This window comes from Passer domesticus, chromosome 3 (assembly GCF_036417665.1).
Source record: "Passer domesticus isolate bPasDom1 chromosome 3, bPasDom1.hap1, whole genome shotgun sequence".
NCBI lineage: Eukaryota > Metazoa > Chordata > Aves > Passeriformes > Passeridae > Passer > Passer domesticus.
Window position 1 is genome coordinate 12804267 of NC_087476.1, and position 21118 is coordinate 12825384.

Sequence of the window (21118 nt, forward strand, 5' to 3'; positions counted from 1 at the left end):
AGACCTTAGATAAAGAAATATGAATCAGTTCAGACCATTCTTGTTTTGCAAAGCTATTTAATATTCTAGACTGCTGGTCTGCAGGCGTCCAAATGGAATGCTAATTATCCACTTTCTTCCCCAGCTAAAAGCTTCACTGAGGCTGACAGAAGGAAAGGCACTAGACTGTTGAACAACAATACCATGCTTTCAGTGAGAAAGACAACTATAAAATGTTTCCTGCAGCCTAATTCTTCCAGCATCAGCTGATCCTTTTTCTAGTCCCTACTTGACACCAATTAATCTCTCTTCTACAGTTTACTATTCCTCAGGGCCTTAGCTGTTATTCCTTTACTTTCTGCTGGTTTTAAAATGGAGTTTGGGAAGAACACATTGAGTCTCAAACACAGCAGACTAATACGTTAAAATTCCTCCTAATCTGATGAGATGTCTTTCATTCCAGTCTTTTCTTGCCCAGCAAAGGTATTTCCAAGATTGCTAGTTACCTGGAAGGTCTCCACCTTCTTTTCCTTAAAACAAATAACCAAACTAAAAAGCAAGGAAAGTTCACTATATAATGCCAAAGTTCACATGTGTCAAGCCAAAGAAACACCAAGATAATATAAAGCATAATTTTTACTGTGCTTCCCCACCAAGAATATTTAGGCTAGATTTTTGGAAGGCCAGAATATTTAGGTAAGGTTTGTCAGGAAGGATAATATTACATTATACATTTGGAAATAGTCAAACTTTAGACTTCCCCTATCCATAATGTACATGCATGAAGGGTTTTATTATTGTCTAAGAAAACATGTTAAATATTTTGACAATTTCAATTCATTTCCTTTGAACCATGGTAATCAAAATACATTTTTATTATGCTTTTTGTTAACAGCTGTCAATATCAACATCCTGCAAGAACACTTTTATATATTAATGCCCTTGAATAACATACAGGTTAACATATATAGCATAGTCTATTCATAATGATTTTTTTTAAATAAAATGCTTTATTATTAAAATTTGTATTTGATGCTTTTGGAGATCAGTCCAAAGTAAAGTAAGCACATAAGTAAACTAACCACAAACTAATATCTCAAAGATATCTCTAATCACTGGAAAGGCAAGTTATCATAGCTCATCCTCTAGGTGATAAGTACATGAAGTAGACTCCAAGCCAGAGTATGGACCTACTGTCAGTGTTTCCTCCCTCTGGAAAAGTAAGGATTAATTTGAAATGACCCTTTTAGACTTCAGCTTCAAAAATTTCAACACTGATGCAACAGCTTGTTTTGTGAAATAAGGAATTCAGGCTTCTGTCTTCCTTTTTCCTTTTCTACCAGGTCCTGGCCACATGTTCCCATTTGATTTCAATTCCCAGCTGAGAATTCGCCAACCTATAAAAAAAAAAAAACACCCAAAAACCAAACCAAACCAAACCAACCAACCAACCAAAAAAAAAAAAAAAACCCAAATAGAAAAAGATGGATAATTTTCTATTGGACCATGAAATATAACTGTTTATGTAAGAGTTCAAAAATATCTCGCCCAGTATAAAAAAGGGACATAGGGTTCTGATTCCCAGAGCTGGGAAGAAAGTAAGAAAACTTCTGAGATAGAGAAGGGAATGACAGACCTGGTCTTTTGGAAAGTACATTCCATTAGGGCCACACAAGTGTCCATGAAATCACAGGCTGAGATTACACAGGGAAAATTGGTTCTTCCCAGAGAATCAGTTAGACAGTTCTCTGAAGTCCAGTGTCTCTTTTCATATTTTATTTATGTTTTCTTCTAAATTTGCATCTCTTCTGAATATGTCCAGGAGAAAGGGTCTGGAGTGACACAGGCAGGAACCAGAGCACATTCTCCTTCTCTACCTCATTCTCACAGTTTGCCAGGTCATTTCAATCTGGAGCATTTTTCTGCTTGAGTGCCTTCACTCTCCTCTTCTGATCTTTCTGAACGCTCTGGTTTCATCAACTGAGTTCCTAGGTACAGCAGAAGCATCCACTGATCAAATTTTTTAAATAATCATTCCCATATACAGTCTGCAATGCAATATAAGCATCCATAAGGCTCCTCCTACCAATACTCCCACTTTCTTTGCACTTTCAGAGCTAAGGGTCTTTTTAATCATTTGCACAGATTCAGCTCTGCTGATTCTGAAAAATAAAAATATTATTTACACTTCATTTGTATGTGCTCAGTGTGAGGAATTGGAACAACAGCTGAGAAACCGTGTTTTGCTTCATGGCCAATATGGCACATGTAAAACTTGTGGAGCAGCAGCTGAAAACCTGTGTTTTTCATTTTGGGATCAATTTGACATCTTTTAGCAATTTTTTTGGGCAGCAATTCAGAAGGCTCTGATACTTCCCCCTCCCCAGACACCAATCTGGTATCTTTCTATCTAAGTCTTTTGACACCTTTTGTCTGTGGAAATCAATAAACAAAGTCTGAAAATAATTTTCTTTGCAAAAATAAACTGTTATGGAAATTTATAGTATCATTTTTGGCCAATGTATGACTTTAAATCCAGGGGTTTCATCTTTCCTTGCCTATGTTATTTTATATGTATTATACTTTGTCTTAAAAATTTAATTAGTTTTTCTTTTGAAATATTAATCTTAAGATGGATAAGTTCCAGGCACATATTTAAGTGAATAATTAGCAAAATTTTACTACAGAATTTGAAGGGTGATTGCTGAGGCTATTGAAATTTTTTCATAAGGCCTCAGTTATTTTTTACATGCCTGTTCCCTTTAACGTAGTTTCTATCAACCTGCTGTTCATGAAAGGTGACAAACAACTATCTTATACCAGGAGTTCACTGTGAATTTAAAGGTAGTGCCTGTCATGATAATCCTCTGAGCAGTTTTGGTCTCCAGCCACATGTAACAGATTAACTGTATTGCAGCTTCCATATTTAAAAGCCTTTGTCCAGCAAGGAATCTAATTCTAGGGTAAGAGATGTCACATGTACTTTTGGTAACCAGGGACAGAGCTGAAAACAACTTTAATTTTACATGGATATCAAACAGTGCTTTATATCACGATAATAACAATTCATTTTATTTGATGCATCCTGTACTAAAACATAACTGAGAAGGTTGTAGGTATGATTTAAATATTTTGCTTCCCCTAGCTTTTAGTTATTGACATGTCCTGTTCTGCATTGCTACTCCCTGTTCTGTTTAAATGAATATTCTAAATAAAAAACTGGGGAGAGAAAAAAAAAAAAACTAAAAGAAAATTCTTTCCAGGATTGACACTTTGCTGGCAAACTTAATTTTATTTCAATATAACATATTTGTTAAAGTAGAATATAGATTTCATTTTTGAAAGACAATGTCAAATACATTTTTTCTGGAGAAAAAGACCATTCCACCATCTCAAATATACTCAGTATATACCACCATCTCAGTAGTATACTGCAGGAAGGGCATGGACGATTATTATATTAATTTAGTTCCTACATTCATTGTTTGCTTGCTGTGATTATACAGAATCCTTTATAAGACGTAAAGATGTGATTTCCTCAGTCCTAGAAGGCTGTCCAGAAGTATCTTTGGTAAGTAACCGTATGAGTCTCTTAATGTGGCACTAGTTATAGATCTTGGAACTATACAGGCCAATAAGTGAAATTAAATATAAGGGATATCCTGATATGGTGTTGAATTTTGGCCTTATGAAAAATTAAGCACCCCTTGAGAATGTGGTAAATTCATAAGATACAGAACAAAAAATAGCAAATATAGTATAATTGTACTCCTGTTTCCTCTATGAACATGTACAGGGTACACACCGGCTATTGTTTTTTTCCCTTTATAAGATAAAATTTCTGCCAAATTTGAACAAATTTAATGTTTCTGGTAAGCCTTCTGAGGAAACTCCCGTGACGCAGTAAACACTACAGCATCCCAGAGTTTGTTACCTCTCTGACAACGTCTAAGTTTTCTGTGCTAACTCTGAGATAGATATCAAGATCTATTTTCAAGATAAATTATTTACTTTTCCCTTCATAAAACTGTTTTCCAGGCAAGATACATGACATGAGCTGCTTTGAAAAAGGAGTTGCTTTTTCTTTCCAGAGATTTTTCACATCAACAAATCAGCCCCTCTCATCTCAGGTTAAGCTATCTCAGCATAATCACTGATACCACAGGGTTTGCAGGAAGCAAAAAGGAGCACTGTGAAGGTTTCAGGTCAAATATTAATCTACCTGACAGGAGCATGTCTGGAAAGTTTCATCTTCAACATTCCAGTGATGCCTAAATCCTTCCCACCTGCTGGAATGACATTGATTTCCAAATTATAAGGTAATTTACAATTTAAAATTTGCATTTAAAAGTCTGTTTGAAGAAGAGGTTTAATTTGTTTCCTGCAACTCTGTAAACTTACTAGTGAGCAAGGGCTGGAAACTGAGATTTTTTAAACTGTTTCTTAGTTTCTTTTTCTTGCTTCAGAGAAAAGCTAGGTCTCAGATGCAAACTTCTAAAGTCCATAAAAATACCACTTCTGTTCTGTGGCTGGGGATAACACTCATTTAATCTATGTACATGGCATTTTTTTCTACATTGGGGTAAAAAACCACAGCAGTAGCTTTACTGTTCCAAAGAGCAGTTCCTTTTTAACAAAAAAACAGGCAGAATTAGGAATATTAATACAGTGTTGTATAACAGATACATTATGTCAAATGAGTAAAACATTTCTGCCTTGAGAAACTTTCCATGCAAAGAACGCTTTGAGAACTTTACCTGTTGACTTCTGTAAAATTCAAGGTAAGATGATTTATTTATATTTTTATTATATATATATATATATTTATATTTATATTTATTTTTATATTTATATTTGTATTTAGATTTAGATTTAGATTTAGATTTAGATTTAGATTTAGATTTAGATTATGTTTATTTTGATTTTTATATTATTTCATTGCTTCAGCACAAAAGGATAGGGTATGGTTAGCTTACAAAGCTGAAATATGTTATGGGAAGTGGAAACGACAATTTTCCTGGAACACAGAAATCCAGAGCAGATGGAGCTCTCATGAATACAGTGTCAGACATTTCAATAATGGTTGAAAAATGGATCAGCTACAATTAGCTCCTACAATGCATAATGGAACAGGTCTTATTCCCATGCTTCATACTCACAGGTTATGTGAGTCCTCAGTATATCCCTTTCAGTCTGTTTCCCATATTATCTCATCATCTTACAAGAACATGCAAAAAATATATCTCCAGAATATTGGCCAGTGTAAGTTCTAAACTGTGTGAAATCAATATATAGGAAAGTCTTTGCCTAATTTGGTATATTTGCAAAATTCAGAATTATTTAGAATTATTTCTTACTTGATTCATTTTAGAATCTTTAAAATACCACAGCTTTTTGTATACATATCCTCAATTGTTCTTCATAATTCCCAAACTTCTTCTCATTTACTTGAAGCTACGTAGTACAAACTGATAATGAATTATTTGATAGTCATCACATAATGTGCTATTATTAACAAAAGAACTATTCTGATGTGCTACACTCCTTTTATGTTTGTGCTACACTCCTTTTATGTTAATGTAAATCTGTAAATTTCAGGAAAGCTCCAGAACCATTTATGCATGAGGCCCAAGCTCTTTCATCTTCATTGATTAGGAGACACCAGCTCATATTTGATACACTTATAAACCCATATATTACTAAAAGGTCAGTTGAGCAGATATGTCAGCTGAGTTGTGTGCAAAGGCAGTTGATTTTACCCTTAAATTAAGGATAGAATCAATTGTGGAAATAATTTTGTACTCTGTGATCACACTGAATTTATCCAAGATTTTTTGTTAAACATTGGCTCCAGTAGAACTGTTTCCCAGTATTCTAAAACAATCTTTAAGGCATTGCTCTGGAGGAAATTGTGGGACTCTTCAGAATACAAATTTGAGAGAACCCAGACTGTTTAGAAAACTGAGATATCTTAAAAGTGTACAGTAAGAATTTTCAGCACTAGCTTAAAATATAAACTGGAGACATTTATGCCTGAAGTAGTCATTCTCTTTGAGCTTGTCATTACAGGAGTGTGAGGGCAAGACTCATCTGGTCTAGTTTATGCTGAAATTAAATGCATTAAGTGTGCTAATTTTTTTCTCCAGTAACTATGAAGGGAGTGAGGATGACTAGATGACACATAAATGTCTATATCCTAGGTAACTAAAACTAGTTGCTATGTCTCCCACACTACAGATCTGAAAGAATTACCCTTGCACTCAAGCAACAAAAAGAACCCAATTTTCAGGTTATTTCTAAAATGAGGGGGAAAATCATATGTACACATAGTACTTGAAACTACAATAGGAGAACAGTTGGAAGAATTGAATGTGAACAAAGCTGGACAGACAGAGAAACAAGCATTGGTTAAAAATTTGGGATTAAATGAGATTTGTAGCAAAATTCCTCCAGGCCCTAGTCTGTGCCTGATTTTATTCATTTTTTGGTAAAAATAATTTGTGCGCATGATTAAGAGACTAACAGGCCCTCTCTATGAAAATCACACTGCACTGCATGTGGTTCTTCATGACACAGCAAGGGAGGAAATCTGTGTCGCATGGGCCAACGCAGTTATCTAAGGCACTTCCATCCTGAGAACAGGAGTAAAGTCCAGTTGTACTTTGATGATCCCTGTGGATCCCTTCCAGCTCCAGATATTCTGAGTTAATGTCCATCCATCACCACTGTCATTTCTATTAGTCACCTCAGAAGGCCCAGAGAAGAACAAGTAGGGGATGCAATTTTATCATCAAAAGTTACATTCTAAATAAAATTTTCTAGAAAATAATTTTTCATCATCTTGAAATAGCAGAAGGAAAGAAAGACCTGAATATCCTTATTCTGTCAAATAGTGTCATGTGACTCTAAGTAGGCAAAAATAATCCTGGAATGCTTCAGGCAAAGTGATAGAAATAGAGACGTGTTGATGTCATTATATAAGGTGCTAGAAAATTCTCCTCTGAAATACTGGATCCAGTCCATGTTCAAAGACTGAATTTAAACTAGAACAAACTTGGAGAATAACCTCTCTACAGATCTGTAAAATAAAAATGGAGGTAATATATATGAAATATCATAAATATCTGTAAGCAAACATGGTGCAAACCACCAGAGAGAAAAAAAAAGAGCTATTAAGTTAATAGATACTGTTGGCACAGTAGCAAAATGGTGTGAAGCAGTAATGAACACTTTTAAACTGCAAGTTAGGAGATTTCTAATACCAGGAACAGCTTTCAACCAGAAGCAGGAGGGTGAGAAATCTTAGCCAATTTTATAATGAGTCTTGCGGAATTTATAAACAGGTTTCAGTTGCCTATAACAACAGGGAGCAGGGCTTTATGACCCACTAAGTTTTTCTGGTCTTATGCTGAAAGATGCAGAAAGCACTGGTCAAAGAGATTCTGCTTGTTCATTTAAATGGGAAATTTTCACATAAGTTTTATAGGTATAAACACTGGTTACGTGTTTACTTTCATGGTATTAAATGAATGCACTCTTTGGTGACTTATTTTGAGAATCTCTTATTATACTTTAGCATTATTTTTAGTTATACAAGTAAAATTAGTTGTTTTCATTTATAGTTGGGCTATAAGTGGCTTGGGTGTTAGGTGTGCTTCTTATTATTCATATATGTATTTATAATAAGACAAAAGAGAAAGGAGAGATGCTTAGGTTGTTTTTTTTGGGTTGGTTTTTTTTTTGCTTACCCTTTGGCTTTTCCTATGTTGCTATTTGTTGAAATACAGTTTTATTCACTGCATGATAATGTTCCACATTTGTTCCTGAAAAAAGTAGAATTTGAGCCCTCCAGAGCTGAATAAGCTACATTTGTAAGTATTAAACATCTGCACTATGTCATGTAATTGATTCTGTGTGTTTTGTTTAAGGTAATTGTTTTGCGTATTTATGTTTAATGAGGAATGAAGTTAATTTTAATAAAAATTAATAAAATCAGGAAACTCAATTTATTTATTACTAGAGAAGCCATTTTAACAGTCTTTTCAAAAAGACATAAGTAAAAATCCTTTCATTGCTACTGTGAGACAATAAGTTTTTCAGCTCTGGTTACATATGAAGAGTAATAGCTATGAAGAGTAATATCCATGAAGTGTTATTAATTATTTCCATATGAATTAAAATAATATAATAATCACAATTAAATAGTAATTAGTGATATCTATTAGCACAGATTTATATTTATTTATATCACTGCCGCCTACTCTAATTTTCTCTTTCTTTTTTCTTTCCAGTTTTCTTTTGTTTCCCTAAGTGTATTCCAAATTCAGTCTATACAAACCTGGCTTGGGGTCACAGAAATTAAATGGTGAAAAAGCTGAACTCTTTCTTCCACTGAATTCTTCCACAATTCAGTGGAAGAAACACAAATTTCATTGATATTCATCTCGTTGAGAACAAGGTCCTACACAAAGAATAAAATTTTTATAGTTGTGGTCTAGAAGACTGGGCTACAGTATGGCTGGGGATGGAGTTTGGCATTAACTAAAACTAGGATTTTACCAAGCAGTGGTGCTTACTTCTGTGTTTGAGCAGAAAAACACCACAAGCAACATCTGCTTTCTCAGATAACTTCTATCATTCTTCCTCTGAAAGAATAAAGGGTACTGAAGATTTGAAAGCTGTGCAAAAAGCAAAAAGATATTAGGTCACTTGGCCCAAATCCCAGATTAAGTCAACCACTGCCCCTAGAAGAGAACCCTGAATTCCCAGCTCTCAAGGAGCCATGCCAGCCACTGGGAATCATCATTTCTTCAAAGTTGATTTAAAAGAAAATAACCCAGAAAAAAGACCCAAGACTCCAAATTCCAGAAAGAAAAGCTTCACTTTGTCTTCTAAATCTGAGGAGGTGTGCTGCAATTTTTTACATTTCTAATTCTAGTTCAAAGGCAGTGAATATTACAATACTTTAGAGCTGTTAGACTTTTAGTGAATAAAAAAAGGCCCACTGTTGCAAAAGGATGAGTACTTTTCCCATTACAGGATACCAAATTGCTTTGTACCAGTGTGCTAAAGTGTACATAAAATCTGCAAGCCATAATTAAGAGTGTGTGCAGATGTGTACTACTCAAACAGGTATGCCCGTAAAAAAGGTTGCCATTTGCTCACATCCAGCTGGTCATTACTGCATCTTTGGCAGAATTTATTACCCCCACTTAAATTTGCTTACGGAGATGCTCACATGAGCACTTTGTATCTTCTGAAGTAAGTGAGCTGAAATATTTTGTCTAATGGATTTCATCATTAGTACTGAAGCAGATCAAGCACCAGAGTCGTATGAGCAATGACTGCATCCAGATCAGAAAGAAATAACCTGGTTGTTGTTTCCAAGTGATATAACTTAACAACACGTTGTCATAGAGTTTAATTCTTCACCAAATCTGAATGACAAATTTAGAATTTACAGATAGGAGAAGGCCTGAAAGAGACCTTAACAAGCCATCTCATCCCTTTCTGTCTCCACATTTCTATGTAATTCCTGACAAGTTCTCATCCAACTTTGTTTTTTGATAACCTCCAGTGATGGAAACTTCACTGCCCAGGCAATACATTCCAGTGCTGCACTAACCTTTCTGTTAGGAGGTTTTTCCTGTCATGTGATCTAATCTCTCTTGTGCTAATTAGAAACCCTTGCTGTAATCACAATATATTATTCAGTAGGCCTACATCTCTCCAGAGCTGTGCACAAAAGCAGACATTAGTGCTCCAGCTGACACCTTACTAGTGCCAAATACAGCAAATATTTCAGCTGAATTGGAGATAACACTCCTATTTACTTTTTTTTTTTTTCAGAAAGGCATAACATTCTTGACTCTTGTCCAGCTTGTGAGCCACAGTAACTCTCAGATCTTTTTGTTTAGCCAGACATATTTCAGTTTTTACGTACAGAGAAGAATTCTCTTTGTGTCATTTTAGAACTGTGTGTGGAGGTTTTGAAAGACTGTGATCAGCTTACCTAATGATACAGTCTGCAATGAGCCAGAGACTGGATAAGGATAACATCCTTAAAACCCTCTCAACTTGAAAAATTCTACAATTCTCTGACATTCTGAGATAATTTTGAATTTTGATTTTATCCTACTGTGTACTCAAAGGTTGTCCATCTTGTGTCATTTGCAACTTTAATAAAATCATGATATCCTGCCTTTCGATTATTACAAAAAACTTGGCACAGATTTTATTCCAGGACACACCCTTTATTCCAAAATGGGATATATTCTTCCAGATTGACTATGAACCACTGCTAAAATACTCATGAAGTGTGGTAACAGCTATGTAACAGTGATTTTATAGTGAGTAGTGATTTTCCCTGCTCAACACAAGTTAGACATAAGTGTATGAAGTATGAAACCCTCCCCACGGCACCATATGTTAACCAGTGGCTTCTTCTTCAGGAGAGATCTGTGCTGTCCCCAGACTTTTACCCTCTCCCAGAAGATGTAGCATAAACACCATCTAAGTCCAGGTCTTTCACCCTTCTTTCCATAGATATATGATGTCTCATCTCTTCAGTATTATTCCTGGCACTATCACAAGTTCCTACATGGATGAACATCACCATGAAGCAGCAGACACTGGGCCAAATGAGCTCAGCAAGTTCTTCATATCATCTTGGATTAAGATTATACTGTCAGGGTATACAGCTCAGGGGATATCAAGGCCAGTACTCACATGTGTCACTTCCACTCTCTTAGGACTCAACTGTTAAATAATTCTGTCTTTCATATTGTCTTCACAGTTCTGCACTGCATCTCATGGCCTCTTCTTTACTGTGGGGATGATAAACCGTATGCTCTCAGTAGCACCATTTTTTGGTGTTTTCATATTATGGAGGTAGATTCTGCCTTAAATAGAGAACATTAAACTCTAAAGAGCAACCAGCTGTAGTCAGCTTCAAAAACTCCTTTCCTCTTTTCCACTCCACCTAGCTTCCTATGGGACTATGTATCTTCTAATTAGATCTGACAGTCAGTGATTGCAATTAAAGCCATCCAGACTGGTGTACTGCACCTCCTGTTCTCTAAATCCCTTGTGGAAATAATGAAAGGACTCTTGCAGCTTTAAACAGTAGCCTACTTTTCTTCATGATTCAGCTGCTACAGATTCATGCAAGCTCACCAGCTTCTAGGTTTCACACCAGAACAATGGCCTTGGTCCTCAAAGTGGATCATTTCTTTGCTCCTGTACCCCAGCAGCAGAGTTCTGGGAATAACAAAGTGATTTCTTTGACATCTCTGGTATTGCTGGGAGATGAAAAGCTGAAAATGCATCCAAGACTTCATTTCTTAACAACTTTTATTTGACAGAAAAAGTAACTAGTGAAAATTCTCTCACCCAAAAGTCCATTTCTCGGGTCTGAACATAGTCTCTAAAAACTGAAATAATAATTTCAAGATTGTTATTTGTTTAGGTGTCAGAGTAGTGAAAGACAACTCAACTATATGACTGTATACATCACAGTTGGTAAAAAACCCAGAAAAAGTGTGATGAAAAAGGGTGGAGAGGAAAAAAAATAACAGTTTTGTTACTGTGTGTAAATCCAGTCCAAAGCTCCACAGACAAATTAAGACAAGAAACAATAGTTTTTGACTGTGCCAGTGTGGCTTTTTAGCCGCTGTTCAGGTGATGTCAGGGATGCCTGTGATACTGGATTAACAGAAGATGCACAAAAGGTGTATCAAAATGACAGAATGGGTACCTCCTTGTACATGTAGTTTTTTCCTAGAGGGATTGAAGTCTGTTCAAGCTCTTTGTAGCTTTCAGTGAACACTGTTAACACTTCTCTCCTTCCTGTACTCTCATTAGATAATTTAATCTGGAAAAGGTGATGTGATGGTTCAGTTGTCTTCTTTTCTTTGCAACTTTCTTCCATTAGCTGAAATGACTTTACAAATGACATGAGATTGTCTTCATCGAGATCTGTTTAAGAAGTTGAATGTAGGAAGCAGAATTCGAAGACTATGATCTTTAAAATTTGAAGATTTAAATCTTTTGGGAATTATATAAGTACCTGTTATTTCCATAAATTATAATTTGGGACATTTTGAGACAGGCATTCTCAAGAAAACTTGTAAAACTACTCTAAAACTTAGTAAAATTCAACTATCTGAATATGCGGGACAATGTGTTTATTTGCTAGGGGAGAAAAAGCCCCAAAAAACTCTTGGCACTAGAAGGTTTTAAATTTTTGTTTTTCCTTCCTCGCTTACTAAATCCTGGATCAGCCAAACATGTATGTGGTTTTTATCTAAGCTAAGTGACAGCATTGTAAACCTAACCTCATCAACATGCTGTAAATGGTTTGAATTAATTAATTTCCTCTGGAAATCTGTTGTATCCTGCATTTCACTTTAACCCCCTGTGAAGAAGGCCCAACATGGAAGTATCAGTTAGCACCACAAGCACAGCTCAGTGACAACTTTGTTGTTAATGAAAAATGGTTACTGCTCCCATGGAAGCCCATTGATGTTGATACAGCCAATGCCCCTGTGAGCAAACATCTGCTCTGTGTTAGATGCTGATTCTAATTCTCAGTCAATATTTTTGGACACTGCTGTTGTTGATAATTTATTGATATTACCTGGGTGTTCTGCAAAGTTTTTTTGATGTATGTAAAGCAACATTTATTTCCTAATAGTTTATTAATATTATTTCAACTTATATTGTCCTGTTGGTTGGGTTTGTATAGACACACATCATTAATACCTACATACTTGTTCAAGCCCCATTTGGCTCTCTTAAATGTTCCCATTTGGAGAACACTATCAGTGTTCATTTGCGTGTTCTCTGCTGAAATCTGCCAACATGTGGTAATAGAAGTACATGCAAAGAAGACTTTTCCACATCCAAAATAACATTATAAAACTAAGCCTCAGTAATCCATAGCATAGGAGTAAGGGGACTGGAGACAAGAAATATCCACACTATCAAAGTTTAAATACTTGCCCACAATGCTTGTATTTGGAAGATTTTTTTATAAAATGGCAAAACACATTTTATACTTATTTGATAGTAAGGAAGGAGCTGCCATCTACCAGACATTTGTATGTAAAACTATATTGGAACCCATGCTGGTAATGTTACAAATGATAAAAGTTAACAAGGGTGTTCTGGCAGTTCAAGAAATAGTGAACTTAATTGATTAAACTAAAGAATTGCACTGCTTGAGAAAAAAGGTGTCACCATGAAGAGGCTGTTAGATCAAGCAGGACCCTTAGATAGAGCAAGGGAAGAAAAACTCAGGTTAAGAGAAATTACACAAGTACAATTTTCCATCTGGACATTTGGATTTTAGTGGATAGGGAGGCAAAAAAGCTCATGAAGCCAGACAAGTGGAGGCAGAGAATGGGAGCAAGAGTCAGGGAGTGGGGGCCAGAGAAAATGAAGAGTGGATAGAGGACTTTAGATGTGGGGCAAAGTAAGAAACTGAACTGTGAGTGGAGGAAGGAGTAGAACCTGGCTTGAATACCAGGTCAGGTGGGGAACCAGGTGAGAGAAGACTTCCAGACTGGGCTGAGATTAAGTGAACAGAAGGCAAGAACCAATGTACTCTGACCCTGAGAATGGCTGGACTAAGGGGATTTAAAAGAGGTACACTAGGGAGAAATAATTCATACTGGTGCCACTGAGAAGAGGGTAAAGGTGGAGGGGGGAAAAAATAAAAGGTTCTTAGTAAAAAGCCCTAATCATTTATTTCTTAATTTTAGAGTGCATTAGTTTGTATCTTAGTATTTTAATAGGGGGGATAGAGGTGAGATATGCACTGTAAATCTAGTTGATCAGAAGGGAGGCTGTGGTTTGAAACATATTGTTAAGCAATGAGAAAATCCTGAACATCCTCTTTTATAAAGAATCTTGGTTGCTATGGAGGCAGTTTCAAAAGTCCTTTGTTACAATATGTGTTTTCTGCTAATAAAGAAAAAAGAGGTCATATGTTTTTGGCTCAAAGTCGATAACCCAGAAATTAAAAAAAAAAATAATATTTATCACTGATGAGATGGAGAATCAGAAAGTCAGGCAAAAACATGCTGCCCATAGGGAAAAGTCTGTAGCTATGGAAAGAGGACACAGGTAGGAAACAAAGAGTGTACATTTTAAGAATAGTTTTCACTTTTTACTAGTTATCTATTTGCAGAAGAACAAACATCATGGGGAGGGGAAGGGCAAGCCTGCTCTGCAGTCAGAAAATCAGACCTATGCAAACTAAGGATGCACTGAAAACTTCAGAAAAATCCATCTATCTGTTCCAGAGGGCACCTTTCTTACACTGCTCAGAAAGGTGTCTGAGCAGTTTTCAAGAAAAGAGAAAGAGGCAATTCATCCCAGGGTATTTCTCTTTTCTTACTGCACAATACCAATGGACTGTGTTTAGCATTAGTCTACAGCTCAGGCTCTTGTGGCTTAAAGAAAAGGAGAGCGGGAGGTGCAGGCTCACTTTTTAAACTTCTTTTTAATGAGTTAGAAACCCCTGGTCGTGGGTCACCAGTGAAAAATCTGCCTTGGCAGTTTTATGCTGGAGAAGCTGCATTGCCTCTGGGGAGCACTGCTGTCAGAGAGGACCCTGCAGAGTTGCCGTGAGCCAGAGAGCCTCTGGGATACCAGAGCAGAGGTACCAGAGCAGGGGTGGCATCCTCCAAGCCAGCCAGGGCCCTTCTGAACCGCCTGCACTGCTGTGAGTGCTGCAGCCCCATTGTGTGCCTGCATCTGAGCCTGGGGAGGAGGGGCACACGCTGCTCCGAGAGGGGCCCACGTGGGTGGACTGGGGCTGGAAAGCATATGTGAAAAGCAGATGTGGTGTGTGTTCCTGAGCAGAGCACAGTGTGACAGCAGGGGCTTGGGAAAGAAGTCTCAGTAATGACTGTGTTAAGATATTTAATAAAGAAGTTACCTAGTGTAAATAAATCCATATGTTTTGTAATCCATAGTTCCATTCTGCTTCAGCATCTGGCAATGTGGGGATTTAGCAGTGATAGAATTAATGGTATAGCTTCCTATGATATTTAATGGGGAGTAGAAAACAATTAATGACTTATTTTAAATGACAGTTTCAAGAATACTCTTCATTAAGGAAGGCTCACAATTAAAGGAGATTATGGTTGCTAAAAGCCAGGAAGAATTAAATTAACAAGAACAACTTGGAAGAGGGATGCACATGCATAAATAGTTTGTCTTTATGTACTATTATAACTAGGAAGGCTCAAAACTTGTCATAGAATTGATTTGGGGAAAAAAAGAAACATTTTGGTTAGATTGTGTCTTCTGTGCTAGAAGTACCCATTTTATTTGACTTTTATTTAGTTTTGCCAATCTTCCTCTGCCCTCTTAATTCACTTTCCCACAACTAAGCAGCAACTTTGTCAAAAAAGAGCAAGGAATGGACATGGAACAGGTGGTGTGGGGGCTTTTTGCTAGAAAATACTGACAGAAAGTGTTTCTAATTTGCTTGATTTCCCAGTGAACTTTTCAGGAGAAATAAATAACCAGCTATGTCCTCAGTCTCTATGGATATACTAGGTCAAGTAACTTGTACACAGAGTTCCTGTTTGCCTCTAATTCTAAAGTTCTAACCCTGTAAAACCACAGAATCATAAAATGTTAATGGGTTGGAATGAATCTTCAAGATCAGCTGAATTTTTATTTCAAGAAAACAAGGCATAGCTTCTAGGAGAGCACTGACAAGCTATTGCCTTTTTTTTTTTTTTTTTTTTTTTTAATGGATAGTTCTTTAAAACACTCACTGAAGAAACCACTGGAAAGAAAACTGAAAATTACCCCTTTAATCGTTAGGAGTCTGGCCATGAATATTCAACTCTGTAACTCTGTTCTTTTCCCCTGACTCTTTTCTTTCCCTGGAATTGTGGTCACTACTATTCAACACTTTCTTAAGGTTGACCACATCTTAGATTATGTGAGATGCCTGTGAGATTGTTTTGAAAGCATGCAAGTTCATAAGGAGAGTGATAGGTGCAGTAATTCCTCAGCACACTCAAGGACCTGTGACCCATCCTCAGAAGGGATGGGACACTGCCAAAGTGGTTTAAATAATGTTGTCCAGAAAGCTGTTTATTATTTCTGTAGTTATCTGAATATCTTTGTAGTTGAAAGTGGGGGTTTTTTTTCAGTGTTTCTTCACAATTTCAGTGTTCACAATTTCACACATCTCTGACTTTCCTAAGGGAGGAAAATATCTGCATATTTAATACAAAGTAAAAACGTGAAATAGGAACATTCATAGCTTGCTAATCATCACTATAATACCCAGGTGTGTTCTGGGGAATTACAGTTGCCTAAGGGCCACAAAGTTGCTCAGCTATTTCCTACTGGTTTTGGCCCTTCAGGAGAAGGAGTGTCAGGACCTTCCTCTCCCCGCTGGCTGGTTTGTAGGAGGGTGGGTTTAGGGAAATGGCAGAAGAGAGTGCAATGTTACGTTGTTTTCATAGGTTTGCTGCCAGCAGCTAGCCCTAGGGGAGACAGGCATATTGGTAGTTAGAGCTTTGCCATGGCAGATATTTCTGAATTTAAAGAAAAGTGCTTGCTCTTCACTCAGCCAGGCACCCCAGAGGCTTCAGTGGATACAAAACAAACATGCTGCATGCTGCTACAAATTTTTACATTCACGCTAGCTTGAGCTTCCCGTGAAAAAAAATATGCAGTTCTACAAGATTTCGGGGAAACAATTTCTTCCTGTCCCGGTGCAGCCGGCGGCGGAGCAGGGCGGGCTCCCTCGTGCTGCGGGCGGAGGTGCCGGGGGCTCCCCGGGCTCGGAGCGTGCGGGGGAGCGGAGAGCCCCAGGGCACCCCAAGGAGCACTGCCAGATGCACTGAGGAGCGGCACAGGCTCCTTAATGGACGCTGCCCTGTTGGGAGATTAGTGCGGCAGAACGCTGCCATATGCCTCCCATATTCCAACAAATCCCCTGCACTCCCCTGGCACACACATACAAACCCTTTCCCAAGCAGCCCCCAGAGCAGGAAAGCATCTGCCTTTGGGCTGACGCCTGGAATGAAACCTGGTCTCTCTGGCGACCTGAAAACTTGCTGTCAATTTATTTATGATCTTCTCTTTCTGTTCTTGTGAGTTCTGATGATCTCCTGATTTGGCTTCAGAGACAGTGATGAGTGATGAGGATACACTCACCTTCTCTGAAGATGCAGAGTATTGGCCAGAACTAGTCAAGTTGCTCTGATGTCTCTGGAATATTGCATTCTCTCCAGTGATTAATTTGTATGGGAAAATTTATGCAGCTTGTTTACACACTCAGATCTGTCTGGATATGGTAATTCCTGAATCATAGTAGCAAGGATGTTTCTATGCTTATTTTTCACCTCTTTGTGGCATGGGACATGGTCCCCTAAGATCATTTAGAGGGTTTAATGAGTCCCAGCACCTTCTCAGGCACTGTCAGTCTCTACTCAGTCTCCACTTTCTGTGCTACTGTCATTGCAGCTTTTGGTCTCATACTGCAGATCTTCAGTAACTTCATATGGTGGTGGAGAGGGGGCTGCAGAGACATAGAATAAGACCTTACTAACTAAGCCACCTCATGCATGGTTTCCTATAGTTCATAGAATCATAGAATGCTTTGGGGTTGGAAGGGACCTAAAGATCATCTAATTCCACCCCCATCCCGACACAGGCAGGGATACCAATAGTTTGTATGGCTTGGCCTTGCTGACACAGATGGTACTTTCCAGTCCTAGTGTAATAAAAGTAGAAAAACAGGGCCAAAATTGGAATATTACTGATACCATTAAAGTGTTGTGATGAAGTAGCAGACATGCTACAGAGAGACACACCATACTTTGTTAATGGCTTTTAAGACATTGTCACTCCAAGAGAATTCTTCTCACCTGGGATCCTCTGAAGTCACCAAAGTCACTGTTATCTCATTCATCACTGATGATAGATGAAGCAAAAGCTGGCCATGCTCTTAATTTAATCATCTCGGTAAGATTTTTGAATAAATATTTCTCTGTGTGCTGCCTCTTCCAAGCCTCTAATGAACAGTCTTACCTTCTTTTAAGAAGTTGTCAAGTACACCAATGTCATATGCAGCCCTGCTAGGCAGAAATAAGCCATGTTCCTCAAACACAATTGTTGGGATAATACTAGAATGTCTATTATTTTTTATGTGAACAGAGTCATCTGAAGAGAATGAAAAGATACTTTCCATTGCTTCTTTATCTCACTGCAGTGGGAAAAAAGAGACAACAAATTTACTTCTGTGCTTCTGGTTCTTTTGTACAAATGTATTTTCCTAGAACTTTTTACTATTATGTCCTAGGGAGGAGTGTTAGCAGAATCCAAATATTTATATGTTTGTTATTCTTTGCACGTGTATTTTCCATTAACATCAATGGAATTTAAATGTGTACATAGGGAAGGGAAAACAAACAGTTAATGATCTAAGTGAGAGAAAGGGAAACATAGGCCTCCCAGAAATCCAGTTAGCTGAGGGGAGGGGGCAAATTATTTTCCTGAATTAATTATATCAAATAGAAAGGGAAAAGACCTGATGGGCTGGGATCATTTCCCTCTGCAGGAAAGGGATTGTATCTATGTTTGCCTCTCACTCTTTGTACATTATCTACTCTTGGAGACCTTCAGTGACAGTGAATCAAATGCCTTCAGAGCCTTTTCATTGGCAACTAATTACCATGACTGTCAAGAAATGTTTTCCTGATGTGCAACTTTAGAAAGAGAACTACTTCCTCAGCTTAGAAAATACATAGTGAGTTATTTGTGTAGTTAATTGTGACAGAGAAAACAAAGAGGTAGCACTAAGTGATCACAGAATATCTCAAAGAGGAAAGGACTCATAAGCATCATCAGGATGCTCCCAGAAGGAGAAGTACCTCCGAGCACGTCAGCCATCTTCAGAGTGGCCAGAATGAGGAACTATTAAGCATTGCAAAAACACATGTCCCTGTGAAAGAGGATCAAAAATAAAGTTCATCTCATAGTGAAAGAATATATGTTGCAAAGTTCATTGTCTCAAAAAAATCCCAAATAAGCAAAGAAATCATGAGTACTGACTCACAGCAAGTTCAGTGTTGGTGTAAGCAGTGGAACAATAAAATCTGAAGTACTTAAAGATATTTGGATCACTTCTATAGACAGAAAATTAGATAACAGAATAGCACAGCAGTACTTTTCCATCCCTTCTAACATTTCACTTGGTGACCCCTGATGCCTCGTTTAAGTGGCAAGACTCTTGAGCAGCTGGAGCACTGCAGCTGCTGGTGCCTTCCAGCACTGTATCAGTGATGTTACCAGTGCAATAATGGGCTGCTTGGTTACCAACACATAGCATTGGGAGTCTGGACACTGGTGCAGATGACAGACTCTCAAATGACCATGGAAAAAATACTCCTTCTCACAGAACATCTGAAAATATTTGTTTGTCTATTAATTGTAAACACCTTTCAGAGCAATGAACTAATCTCTCTGGAGGCAGACATTCCCAGAAAAGTAGAGATGGAAGAGGTTCTTTTGTCACTACCTCCATCTTTGGGAATGGTTGTATCTTTTAGACAGAATTCTTTCTCTGCTTCAGCAGTGGTTAGTCAGGAATTTATTTTGAGCTGTGGTAATAGTCAAGACAAGTTTTCCCCTCTATAAATTTAGCTAAACTCATAATATCTTGGAATTGCACTGTAGTGCCCAGCCAGTCTATTTTTCCCCTTTCATTAAACTATCGTAACAATGTTAGAGAGGAACTCTCAGGAAAGAGGTAACCAACTCATTTCTGGAACAGCAGCTGACCTATATAATCAGAGGAATAAGGAAGCTTTGATGTCAGGTTAGGAGCAGAGAAGTACATTTGACTGTCTAAGCTCAGAAGGACAGATAAAGTTGAAGAAGAGCCTCGGTGAATTAATCCCATTAGGGATAGTCATGATGTGATAGTGACACTTTTATTAAAGGATGAAAAGTAATGCTTTACTTTGGAAATATAATTTTCCCTGATATTTTAACTGCTATATCTCTGGGATGATCATTATCCTTTATTCACTCCTTACATTCATTATTATTTTTTAACAATGGAACCTATTGAGTTTTCCATGGTATATTTCTAAATTGTTCTTGAAGGGATGAAGCAGAATATAACCATTCAGAACAAATGAGAACTGATAATTAAGAAGAAATACTTCAGTAATTACTGGGAGGTTCAATTAAAGTAATAAAGAGAACCAGTTGTGATTGATCCATTCAAAGTCATAGTTTATTTTTACAAACTGGATTTGATTTCTGGCTAGCTGGGAGCAGGCAAGTGATCTCAAGGCTGCAAGAACAAGATAAGGAATCTGAAGAATGAATTACTTGCATTCAACCTTGGCTTATTTGCAAGGGAGAGTTTCTGTTAGTGTAACAACTTTGCACCAGTGATTTCACTGAGATTTCAACAGCTTTTTTTAAATGGGGTCTGTAGGTTTTTTTATTTTTATTTCCACTGAGTAATTTCATTGCCTATCAGTCAGACTCTATGCATAAATATATGCAATGAAGGAAACAAAAATCTCACAAAGATGGAAGCCTGAGAGGGCAAAGGAAAAGAAGTCCCTGCTAGTTTCATGCTTAGAGAACACTTACAAGTGAGACTGAGGGACATAGGCAGGCTGCTGTCAGAATTACAGAGCCTGGAGTACTACAAAGCCTGGAATACTGATTATCTCATTAATGATACAACAATTTCATAGAGTTTTTGTTCATAGATTTCATGTATTGGTTTCTACACCTAAAGAACAAGTTGAATATAAGAAACTCAGAATGATACAAACTAGGCATTACATCATCTCATTTGCTGAATTAAGGCTACAGCTCTGGATTTTCTCCCCTCTTTATATGATGACTGAGAAGAGTCACAGAGCTCAGAAAGGCAGTGAGAAACCTCATGCACTGATTAAGAAACTACTTAGAATCCCCAATTTCTGAAATTGCAGCCTGCTTTCAGATCCTTAGGCCAGCTCCAAGGGACCTCTTGGTGTATCTGAATCCAAAGATAAGGATTCCCTAGATAAAAATGCAAGCACCATCTAACATAACTGACCACAAATACAGCCTGTCTTTAAACATCACCAGA

At 37.4% G+C, this 21118-nt stretch overlaps 1 long non-coding RNA gene across 1 annotated transcript; it reads left to right on the top strand.

The window, feature by feature from the left end:
• Positions 1 to 3252: 3252 nt before the first annotated feature.
• LOC135297910 (uncharacterized) lies at positions 3253 to 7818 on the top strand. Its single transcript, XR_010359839.1, has 3 exons — positions 3253 to 3550; positions 4018 to 4298; positions 5578 to 7818. It is a non-coding gene; the product is annotated as an uncharacterized LOC135297910 (long non-coding RNA).
• Positions 7819 to 21118: the final 13300 nt, after the last annotated feature.